Below are 11,572 nucleotides of genomic sequence, written 5' to 3' on the forward strand. Positions count from 1 at the left end.
GTTTAAAAGTGGCAGGAAGTCTGTATATCTGTATACGAATATATAATAAGGCTTTATAGCCTTGTTTACTTATTTAAATGGTAATTTCCACTTGAACGCTGAATGTCCATGTAATGTATAAAAAGAAACACACATGAGCCACAGACACACTACATTAGCGTATGATCGTGTGTGTGTGAGAACTGCAGTGACGCGACAGAGCGATGACGATTCTGGAATGTCTCTGAGGTTGTGACGTCATAAGGACTGACACTGGACTGCAGAAACACACACTCGCTCAGTCGCTCACACACACTGAAGACATTTGAAGCGGAGATCATGGACACACACACGGGAAAACGACAAAAAGACACTCAGGTAACACACACACACACACACACACACACACACACACACAAGTCACTCTGATATTACTGTGCGTTAATATGCAGGTTTTGAAATGAACTGTGGCGGGAAACTCTGTCAAATCACGAGCGTATTAGTTATTATGTTACTCACTTTACTGGGGAAGTTCGTGTAAAACAAATCTGTGCAGATTTAGCAGATTTTATGATATATTAAATACAGCGTATCGCTCAAAATCTGCTCATATCTGCTCACTTGAACACACAAGTCACACAAGTCACGACACAACTAATAGCAGTGCTTGCTCATTTGCACTGAAGCAACAGCGAAGATTAAAAAGCATTTGTTGAACAGGAACAACATCGTATTTCTGATGTTCTTTGTCCTGTATTAATCTGTCCACCTAAAACACATTTATGAGGATGAAAGAGGAACGAGGAGACGCTGGATTGTGTTTGAATAAAAAATCAATGTATGAAATCCAAATGTTATCATTGTGTATAATGTTGCTAAAATGACCTATTAATTGTCATTTAAGTGAAATTACTAAACTTAAATATACGAGCTTGCTATATATATATATATATATAAATAAGATGTTACATAGTTAATCTGGTTTATTTATTTTCTTTTTCTTCTTATTTTTTATTTATCTTTTGTCTTGTAGAAGTTCTGAATAGTCGATAACTTAAAAAATGTAGTAGCCAAATTGGCCGGTGAATGAAAAAGTTAATCTCAAACCATGTTAATAATCCCTCATGTGTTCAGGCTCTGGTGACGATGCGGGAGATGTCCTTCATGATCAAATCCCTGGAGCAAGTCGGACCCCAAGCTCCGAACAGCAGTGGGAACCTGAACCCCCAGAGGCCCCTGAACCCCATGAAACCCCTGAACCCCCTGAAACCCCTGAACCCCCAGAGGCCCATGAACCCCCTGAGCCCCCTGAAGCCCCTGAAACCCCTGAGGCCCCTGAACCCCCTGATGCCCCTGAAGCCCCTGATGCCCCTGAGGCCCCTGGACGACCTGAACTCGCAGAACTCGCTGAGGCCCTTCTGCACGGCCCAAAAGCCCGCCTGTGGCTTCAGGTTCTCCTGGGACACGGACCACCGGCACAGACTCAACGACCTGGAGCCCTACAACCCCAACAAGAGGAACCCCACTGGGAAACCAGAGTAAACTGCACTCGTTCATTGCTGCACTGCACGAGTCTTCGCTAAACCATGCGCCGCTGACGCCGCCTGGAGAAGACGTGCTGACGAGCCGCGAGGAGAGATCTGCTTGAGGTATGTATAAAACTAATGTATTTTTAATGCTAATGTGTGAGGTTTGTGTCCCGCACCAGGTCAGGTGGTGCTGAAGACCTTGAGGACGGTTCTCCACACGCTCCTCTTCACTGCTGACCCGCCGCTGATGGAGGATCTGCTCTCAGGTACATGTGAAGTCATATTTTAGCATATAGATGGACCTCTTCTAAACATGAAGGGCCCTATCTTGCACCCAGCGCAATACACGACGCATGTTTCATTCCTATTTTGCACCCGCGCACAGCGGACTTTTCCCTCCACAGACGCTCGTCAGTAAATTAGGGAATGAACTTGCGCTCCCGGGGGCGGTTCAGCGAAGAGAGGAGGCGTGTTCCGGCGCAAACGTTCCCTGGTGCTATTTTGCAGTTTCAGGAAACAATTCCTCCACTGACCAGGAGAAACCTCGTCTAAAGTCAGCGGCGCGTTATTCAGATGCTATTTTAAGGGCGCATGCTTGGCCATAATGTAGCATGTGCACAACACACACACACTTTGATTCTCTCATCTACACAGACGCAGCAGTTCTCATTTTTAGAAAATCATACATAATTACAAGGAACAATATTACCACACGAGGGAAATCATTGTTGTGTCCATGAAGATGTGAAAGAATAGGCATAAATCCAGCTTACACATTTACCCAAATTATCATACGCCTGTTTAACCGAATCGTTTCGCTAGATAACAACCTCTTCTTCAGCTGTGATCGCGTACAGCCCGTTCAGACACTTCAAAGACTTTTGAAACTGCATTGATTTGGACTTAAAAACGATGGTAACCAATGAAGTCCATTGTTAGAAGAAAAATCCAGAAATGTTTTCCTCAAAATACATAATTTCTCTCCCACTGAGGAAAGAAAGACATGGATATCTTGGATGGCATTGGGGTGAGTAAATTATTGGGAAATTTTCATTTTGGGGTGAACTAATCCTTTATATACTGTGAATGTGTTTGATTTCCTCATGCCTGATTATGCTCTTGTGTCTTGTGTGTCAGGAGGATCATCACCCCAGCGGCCCCATGATGCTCTCTGCCTGAGAGACGCCCACTGGAGCTGAGGAAGGAGGATAAGTGGGTAAGTTCACTTGTTACCAACACAAATTAACACACTAAGACCTGCTTCACACTCAGCGGGACACATTCATTTCAGCATCTATATTAACATGGGGTATAATAATAATAATAATAATAATAATAATAATAATGTTGAGTCATCCCAGTGCCTTGAGTCTGGCTACATTCGTCCAACAATCATTTTAAAGTGCATTTCAATGTGATCTGTGAACTGACTCTGTTTGGGTGAGAGTTGTCAAATTGTAAAACTTACTTAAAGGGGTCGTGACATGGTTTTGTTTATACTTTATTATGTTCCCGTAGGTGCAATTATAGTATTACTATAGTTTTTTGGACATATTTTTTTAATTTGGTGGTGGCGCAATGGATAAGACACATGCCTTTGGTGTGAGAGACCCGGGTTCGAATCCACTGTGAGACACCAATGTGTCCCTGAGCAAGACACTTAACCCCTAGTTGCTCCAGAGGTGTGCGACCTCTGACATATATAGCAATTGTAAGTCGCTTTGGATAAAAGCGTCAGCTAAATGAATAAATGTAAATGTAAATGTAATTTGAGTGATTTATGACCTTTTCCCACCCTGTGTCTCATCTCGTCTGTTTTGGGGGTGTTTCCCCTTTAAGAGTTCAGTGGTAACGCCCACTGTTATGATTGGCTAACGTCATTGGCTAAAAGTAGTTTTAAGATAAAATACATTAATTACAGTTTGCAGCAGCGTCGTCGTTGGGCCCAGAATAGTCGGCACGGCCTGATCTTTAAGCAAACGTTTTTTTGCATCATACTGAGATTTGACCGCTGGAGGCGGTCATATGCAAACGACTGGTGCGTCACTTCGTACCGTGACGTCACGTCTCACCATGGATCCCCAGCGAGCTGTAATTAGAGCTTGAGTAAATAAATGCTTGGTTTATAATGGGGAGGACGTCTTAAGCTATGAAACTTGCAGGAAGTTTTAATGGGACAAAGACCCTCTTATATACCAAAAGATCAAGGCAGATTTGGTTTCTCATGTCATGACCCCTTAAAGTGAGTTAATGTGCAGTAATCTCACTCTGTGTTCTGCATTGGGTTCCCCTGAGGGTCTCAGGACAGAAGATGTGCGCTCTATGGACTGAACATAAATATGATGTTATTCAGTTTTAGATTGCCTTTAAATGCTGTGAATGTGTTTGATTTCCTCATGCCTGATTATGCTCTTGTGTCTTGTGTGTCAGGAGGATCATCACCCCAGCGGCCCCATGATGCTCTCTGCCTGAGAGACGCCCACTGGAGCTGAGGAAGGAGGATAAGTGGGTAAGTTCACTTGTTACCAACACAAGTTAAAACACTAAGACCTGCTTCACACTCAGCGGGACACATTTATTTCAGCATCTATATTAAAGGGATAGTTCACTTTGAAATTAATTTTTGATATGTTTTAGCTTACCTCAAGGGCATCCAAGATGTAGGTGTCTTTGTTTCCGCAGTAGTTTCAATTTTGATATTTTTAGGTCAAACCGTTCTTGTCTGTCAGTCATATAATGCAGGTCGATGGTCACTGGCTCAAAACACAAGCACAGAGTCCAAATTAAAACAATTCCCCACGTCCAAATGAAACAATTCCCCATCATAAGTACACATTGATGGCCTAAGACACGAAACGAGCGGTTTGTGTGAGAAAACGAACAGTATTTATATCGTTGTTATCTCTTGAAAACGTCCAAATGATCTGACGGCGCGGGCGGGTATAGATGTATACACTAGATGTCGCCTTGGCTACTGCAGTTCATTGGAACGAAACCGTAGCCAAGCGACATCTAGTGTATATATCTATACCCGCCCGCGCCGTCAGATCATTTGGACTCTGTGCTTGTGTTTTGAGCCAGTGACCATCGACCTGCATTATATGACTGACAGACAAGAACGGTTTGACCTAAAAATATCAAAATTGAAACTACTGCGGAAACAAAGACACCTACATCTTGGATGCCCTTGAGGTAAGCTAAAACATATCAAAAATTAATTTCAAAGTGAACTATCCCTTTAACATGGGGGGATAATAAAAGATTGAACAAAAATATGATGTTATTCAGGTTTAGATTGCATTTAAAGCAACACTAAGGAACATTTTTGACCTTAAAATAATGTTTCCAAAATGGTATCAGTGGTTCATCAAGTCGTAACAGGGAGAAAGGCACTTCTGGATCCGCTTTGCAGCCCTCTATCTGCTATAACCACACTATGTAAGTTTGCCAAACCGGGTCGCGTTTCTGTAGTTCGAATGAGACATAAGAAAACTACAAATTTGACTTGCTTTACGTCAAGCGTTACAATAGTCATTATTTAGATTTTCCTCGGTTCTGATGTCGCAATACATCATACTTTCATGAAATCATGCAACATACTCTACCTTGTCTATGGACATCGTTCATTCCAAAGCCAGTGCTGGATAAACCGCGAGTGTGTGTGCGAAGGTCGGCTGCGGGCGGCGAAATTATGTACGACAGCGGTAATGGACAATTCCACTTCCGACCTGTAGGGGGACCGAAGAGGAAAAGTTCCTTAGTGTTGCTTTAAATGTTGTGAATGTGTTTGATTTCCTCATGCCTGATTATGCTCTTGTGTCTTGTGTGTTAGGAGGATCATCACCCCAGCGGCCCCATGATGCTCTCTGCCTGAGAGACGCCCACTGGAGCTGAGGAAGGAGGATAAGTGGGTAAGTTCACTTGTTATATGTGTAATTGTGAGGTTACCGTTCCTCCATTGACAGGGCGTTACCCCACACGTGTGAGTAAAAACTGAAATGCTGCTGCTGATTTTCATAACAGCATTAATTAATATATGTAAAAATATCATTTTTAAATCGTCCTTGGTGGTTCGCTGAAGGTCTCAGGACAGAACAGATTTGCACTATTGATTGAACAGATAATGTAATTATATATATATATATATATATATTGTGGCGGGAGGAGCAAACGACAGACACAGTGGGAGTGGTGTCAAGCCTCGGAGGAAAACTACCAATTCACGTGACTTTCAAATGAAAGATTGGTATCAAAGTGCACACCCAGGTTCCTAACCGACGACGAAGACTTAACAGAGCAGCCATCAAGTGTTAGACAGTATTCTAGATTATTACGTGAGGACGTTTTTTGTCCAATAATTAGAATCTCTGTTTTTTCATAATCTAGTAGTAGGAAATTACTAGTCATCCAATTTTTTATATCAGCTATACATTCCGTTAATTTTGTGAATTGGTAAGTTTCGTCAGGGCTTGAAGAAATATAGAGCTGAGTATCATCAGCATAACAGTGAAAACTAATTCCATGCTTCCTAATGATATCTCCTAAGGGTAGCATGTACAGAGGGAACAGCAGCGGTCCTAGTACTGAGCCTTGTGGTACACCATACTGAACTTGTGATCGATAAGACATCTCTTCATTTACTGCTACAAACTGATAACGGTCAGATAAGTATGATTTAAACCATGCTAATGCAATTCCACTAATGCCAACATCATTTTCGAGTCTATTTAAAAAAATGTTGTGGTCAATAGTGTCAAATGCAGCACTAAGATCGAGTAACACCAATAGAGAGACACAACCACGATCGGATGATAAGAGCAGATCATCTGTGACTCTAATGAGAGCAGTCTCAGTGCTATGGTACGGTCTAAATCCTGACTGGAAATCCTCACAGATATCATTTCTTTCTAAAAAGGAACATAGTTGTGAGGTATTTATTAAATAAATAAAAATAAAAAGTCAAAAAATGGGGAAATAAAGTGTAGAAATAAAAGGGGATCTGGGGATCACAGTATTCTTCTTATGATCTAACGAGTACATCAGGATTTATGGGAAGTGTTCCCGGTTCTGGCTGACCTGATCTATGCAGCCTAACATTGAATTATATAAGTCTATAATGTGTTATGTGTATGCTAGGTCAAAGAGATGTGTCTTTAATCTGGCTTTGAACTGACAGAGTGTGTCTGCTTCCCGGACAATGGTAGGAAGACTGTTCCAAAGGTTTGGTGCTAAATAGGAGAAGGATCTACCGCCAGCAGTCGATTTTGATATTCTAGGTATTATCAACTGGCCGGAATTTTGAGATCGCAATAGACGTGAAGGACTATAATGCGTTAAGAGCTCGCTCAAGTACTGCGGGGCTAAACCATTTAGTGCTTTGTAAGTAATCAGCAATATTTTAAAATGTATATGATGTTTAATAGGCAGCCAGTGCAGTGTTGACAGAACCGGGCTAATATGCTCATACTTCCTGGTTCTGGTAAGATCTCGAGCTGCTGCGTTTTGGACCAGCTGTAGTTTGTTTATTAAGCGTGCAGGGCAACCACCCATAATAGCATTACAATAATCTAGCCTTGAGGTCATGAACGCATTAACTAATTGTTCCGCATTTGTCAATGAGAGCATATGGCATAATTTAGATATATTTTTAAGATGGAAAAATGCGGTTTTAAAGATACTAGACACGTGACTTTCAAATGAAAGATTGGTATCAAAGTGCACACCCAGATTCCTAACCAACGACGAAGACTTGACAGAGCAGCCATCAAGTGTTAGACAGTATTCTAGATTATTACTGTTTTTTCATAATCTAGTAGTAGGAAATTACTAGTCATCCAGTTTTTATATATCAGCTATACATTCCGTTAATTTAGTGAATTGGTAAGTTTCGTCAGGGTGTGAAGAAATATAGAGCTGAGTATCATCAGCATAACAGTGACAACTAATGCCATGCTTCCTAATGATATCTCTTAATGGTAGCATGTACAGAGTGAACAGCAGCGGTCCTAGTACTGAGCCTTGTGGTACACCATACTGAACTTGTGATCGATAAGACATCTCTTCATTTACTGATACAAACTGATAACGGTCAGATAAGTATGATTTAAACCATGCTAGTGCAATTCCACTAATGCCAACATCATTTTCGAGTCTATTTAAAAAAATGTTGTGGTCAATAGTGTCAAATGCAGCACTAAGATCGAGTAACACCAATAGAGAGATACAACCACGATCGGATGATAAGAGCAGATCATCTGTGACTCTAACGAGAGCAGTCTCAGTACTATGGTACGGTCTAAATCCTGACTGAAAATCCTCACAGAAATCATTTCTTTCTAAAAAGGAACATAGTTGTGAGGATAATGCCTTTTCTAATATCTTTGACAGAAAAGGCAGATTCGAGATCGGCCTGTAATTGAATAATTCTGTAGGATCAAGGTGCGTTTTTTTAACAAGCGGTTTAATCATAGCCAGCTTAAAGGTTTTTGGTACGTATCCTAATGACAAAGATGAATTAATGATATTAAGAAGAGGATCTATGACCTCTGGAAGCATCTCTTTCAGTAGCTTAGTCGGTATAGGGTCTAACATACATGTTGTCGGTTTAGATGATTTAATGAGTTTAGCGAATTCTTCCTCTTCTATAGCAATGAATGAATCGAATTTTTCCTCAGGGAGACTACAATGCACTGCCTGATGCGATACTGTAGTAGACGGTTGCATAGTTATAATTTAGTCCCTGATATTATCAATCTTATAAGTGAAGTCATTACTGCTGTGCTGCTTGGAAACTTCTGGGCTTGAAGCTTTATTTTTTGTTAGTTTAGCCACTGTTTCAAATAAATACCAAGGGTTTTGTTTATTTTCTTCTAATAGGGTTTAAAAATAAGCAGATCTAGCAGCTTTTAAGGCCTCTCTGTATGCAATCGAGCTCTCTTTCCATGAAAAGTTTTGTTTTCTTCCAGTTGCACTCCATTTTTCTGGCTGCTCTCTTAAGGGCCCGAGTGTGCTCGTTGTACCACGGCGTTGGACTATTTTCTTTAATCTTCTTTAAGCGCAACGGAGCAACTGTGTCTAAAGTGCTGGAAAAGAGAGAGTTAAAAGTTTCTGTTGCAATATCGAGTTCTTCTAAGCTATCCGGGATGCTGAGATGATGAAACTGATCAGGAAGATTATTAATAAAGCAATCTTTAGTGGCCGAAATGATAGGTCTAACATATTTGTAACACGGAGTCGGCTTTGCAGCCTTGGCTAAATGTAATTTACACGAGACTAGATAATGATCTGAGGTGTCGTTGCTCTGCTGCAGAATTTCAACGGCATCAACATTTATTCCGTGTGATAATATTAGATCTAGAGTATGATTACGAGAATGAGTAGGTCCTGACAGACGACGAAGACTTGACAGAGCAGCCATCAAGTGTTAGACAGTATTCTAGGTTATTACGTGAGGACGTTTTTTGTCCAATAATTAGAATCTCAACGAATTTGAGATTCAGGCGAGGGGGCGGCGGCTTCGGCATCGCGGCTAGTTTTCTTCTATAGGCCCCGACAACGGAGGTCCTAGCCCGTCAGCGGCGTCACGCATGTTCTCCGTTCGGACCGCGGTTCCAGCCACTCACAGATCCGGCGGCCTGGGAATCCCTCCCACTCCCGTACTGGACCCTTGAGGACACCAGTGTGCATGCACAGGGGAGAGACTGGTCTCTCGAGGAGAGGCGCGCTCAACATTTAACAGCGGCGGTGATGAGGCTTCATTCTCGTCAGGTGTGCCTCATCACACGCCGCCAGTTCTCCTCTGCAGCGCCCCTCCTCTTCACCCACACCCACTCCAGTCGGGAACCTGGCGAAGGGCGGACAATTAAGGGACAGGGTGTGTGTTAGGAGGATCATCACCCCAGCGGCCCCATGATGCTCTCTGCCTGAGAGACGCCCACTGGAGCTGAGGAAGGAGGATAAGTGGGTAAGTTCACTTGTTATATGTGTAATTGTGAGGTTACCGTTCCTCCATTGACAGGGCGTTACCCCACACGTGTGAGTAAAAACTGAAATGCTGCTGCTGATTTTCATAACAGCATTAATTAATATATGTAAAAATATCATTTTTAAATCGTCCTTGGTGGTTCGCTGAAGGTCTCAGGACAGAACAGATTTGCACTATTGATTGAACAGATAATGTAATTATATATATATATATATATATTGTGGCGGGAGGAGCAAACAACAGACACAGTGGGAGTGGTGTCAAGCCTCGGAGGAAAACTACCAATTCACGTGACTTTCAAATGAAAGATTGGTATCAAAGAGCACACCCAGGTTCCTAACCGACGACGAAGACTTAACAGAGCAGCCATCAAGTGTTAGACAGTATTCTAGATTATTACGTGAGGACGTTTTTTGTCCAATAATTAGAATCTCTGTTTTTTCATAATCTAGTAGTAGGAAATTACTAGTCATCCAATTTTTTATATCAACTATACATTCCGTTAATTTAGTGAATTGGTAAGATTCGTCAGGGCTTGAAGAAATATAGAGCTGAGTATCGTCAGCATAACAGTGACAACTAATGCCATGCTTCCTAATGATATCTCCTAAGGGTAGCATGTGCAGAGTGAACAGCAGCGGTCCTAGTACTGAGCCTTGTGGTACACCATACTGAACTTGTGATCGATAAGATATCTCTTCATTTACTGCTACAAACTGATAACGGTCAGATAAGTATGATTTAAACCATGCTAATGCAATTCCACTAATGCCAACATCATTTTCGAGTCTATTTAAAAAAATGTTGTGGTCAATAGTGTCAAATGCAGCACTAAGATCGAGTAACACCAATAGAGAGATACAACCACGATCGGATGATAAGAGCAGATCATCTGTGACTCTAATGAGAGCAGTCTCAGTACTATGGTACGGTCTAAATCCTGACTGAAAATCCTCGCAGATATCATTTCTTTCTAAAAAGGAACATAGTTGTGAGGTATTTATTAAATTAAATAAACAAAAAATGTCCAAAAATGGGGAAATAAAGTGTAGAAATAAAAGGGGATCTGGGGATCACAGTATTCTTCTTATGATGTAACGAGTACATCAGGATTTATGGGAAGTGTTCCCGGTTCTGGCTGTCCTGATCTATGCAGCCTAACATTGAATAGAAGTCTTTAATGTGTTATGTGTATGCTAGGTCAAAGAGATGTGTCTTTAATCTAGCTTTGAACTGACAGAGTGTGTCTGCTTCCCGGACAATGGTAGGAAGACTGTTCCAAAGTTTTGGTGCTAAATAGGAGAAGGATCTACCGCCAGCAGTCGATTTTGATATTCTAGGTATTATCAACTGGCCGGAATTTTGAGATCGCAATAGACGTGAAGGACTATAATGCGTTAAGAGCTCGCTCAAGTACTGCGGGGCTAAACCATTTAGTGCTTTGTAAGTAATCAGCAATATTTAAAAATGTATTTGATGTTTAATAGGCAGCCAGTGCAGTGTTGACAGAACCGGGCTAATATGGTCATACTTCCTGGTTCTGGTAAGAACTCGAGCTGCTGTGTTTTGGACCAGCTGTAGTTTGTTTATTAAGCGTGCAGGGCAACCACCCATAATAGCATTACAATAATCTAGCCTTGAGGTCATGAACGCATGGACTAATTGTTCCGCATTTGTCAATGAGAGCATATGGCGTAATTTAGATATATTTTTAAGATGGAAAAATGTGGTTTTAAAGATACTAGACACGTGACTTTCAAATGAAAGATTGGTATCAAAGAGCACACCCAGGTTCCTAACCGACGACGAAGACTTGACAGAGCAGCCATCAAGTGTTAGACAGTATTCTAGATTATTACTGTTTTTTCATAATCTAGTAGTAGGAAATTACTAGTCATCCAGTTTTTATATATCAGCTATACATTCCGTTAATTTAGTGAATTGGTAAGTTTCGTCAGGGCGTGAAGAAATATAGAGCTGAGTATCGTCAGCATAACAGTGACAACTAATGCCATGCTTCCAAATGATATCTCCTAAGGGTAGCATGTGCAGAGTGAACAGCAGCGGTCCTAGTACTGAG

Source organism: Rutilus rutilus, assembly GCF_951802725.1.
Source record: "Rutilus rutilus genome assembly, chromosome: 8".
Taxonomy (NCBI): Eukaryota; Metazoa; Chordata; class Actinopteri; order Cypriniformes; family Leuciscidae; genus Rutilus; species Rutilus rutilus.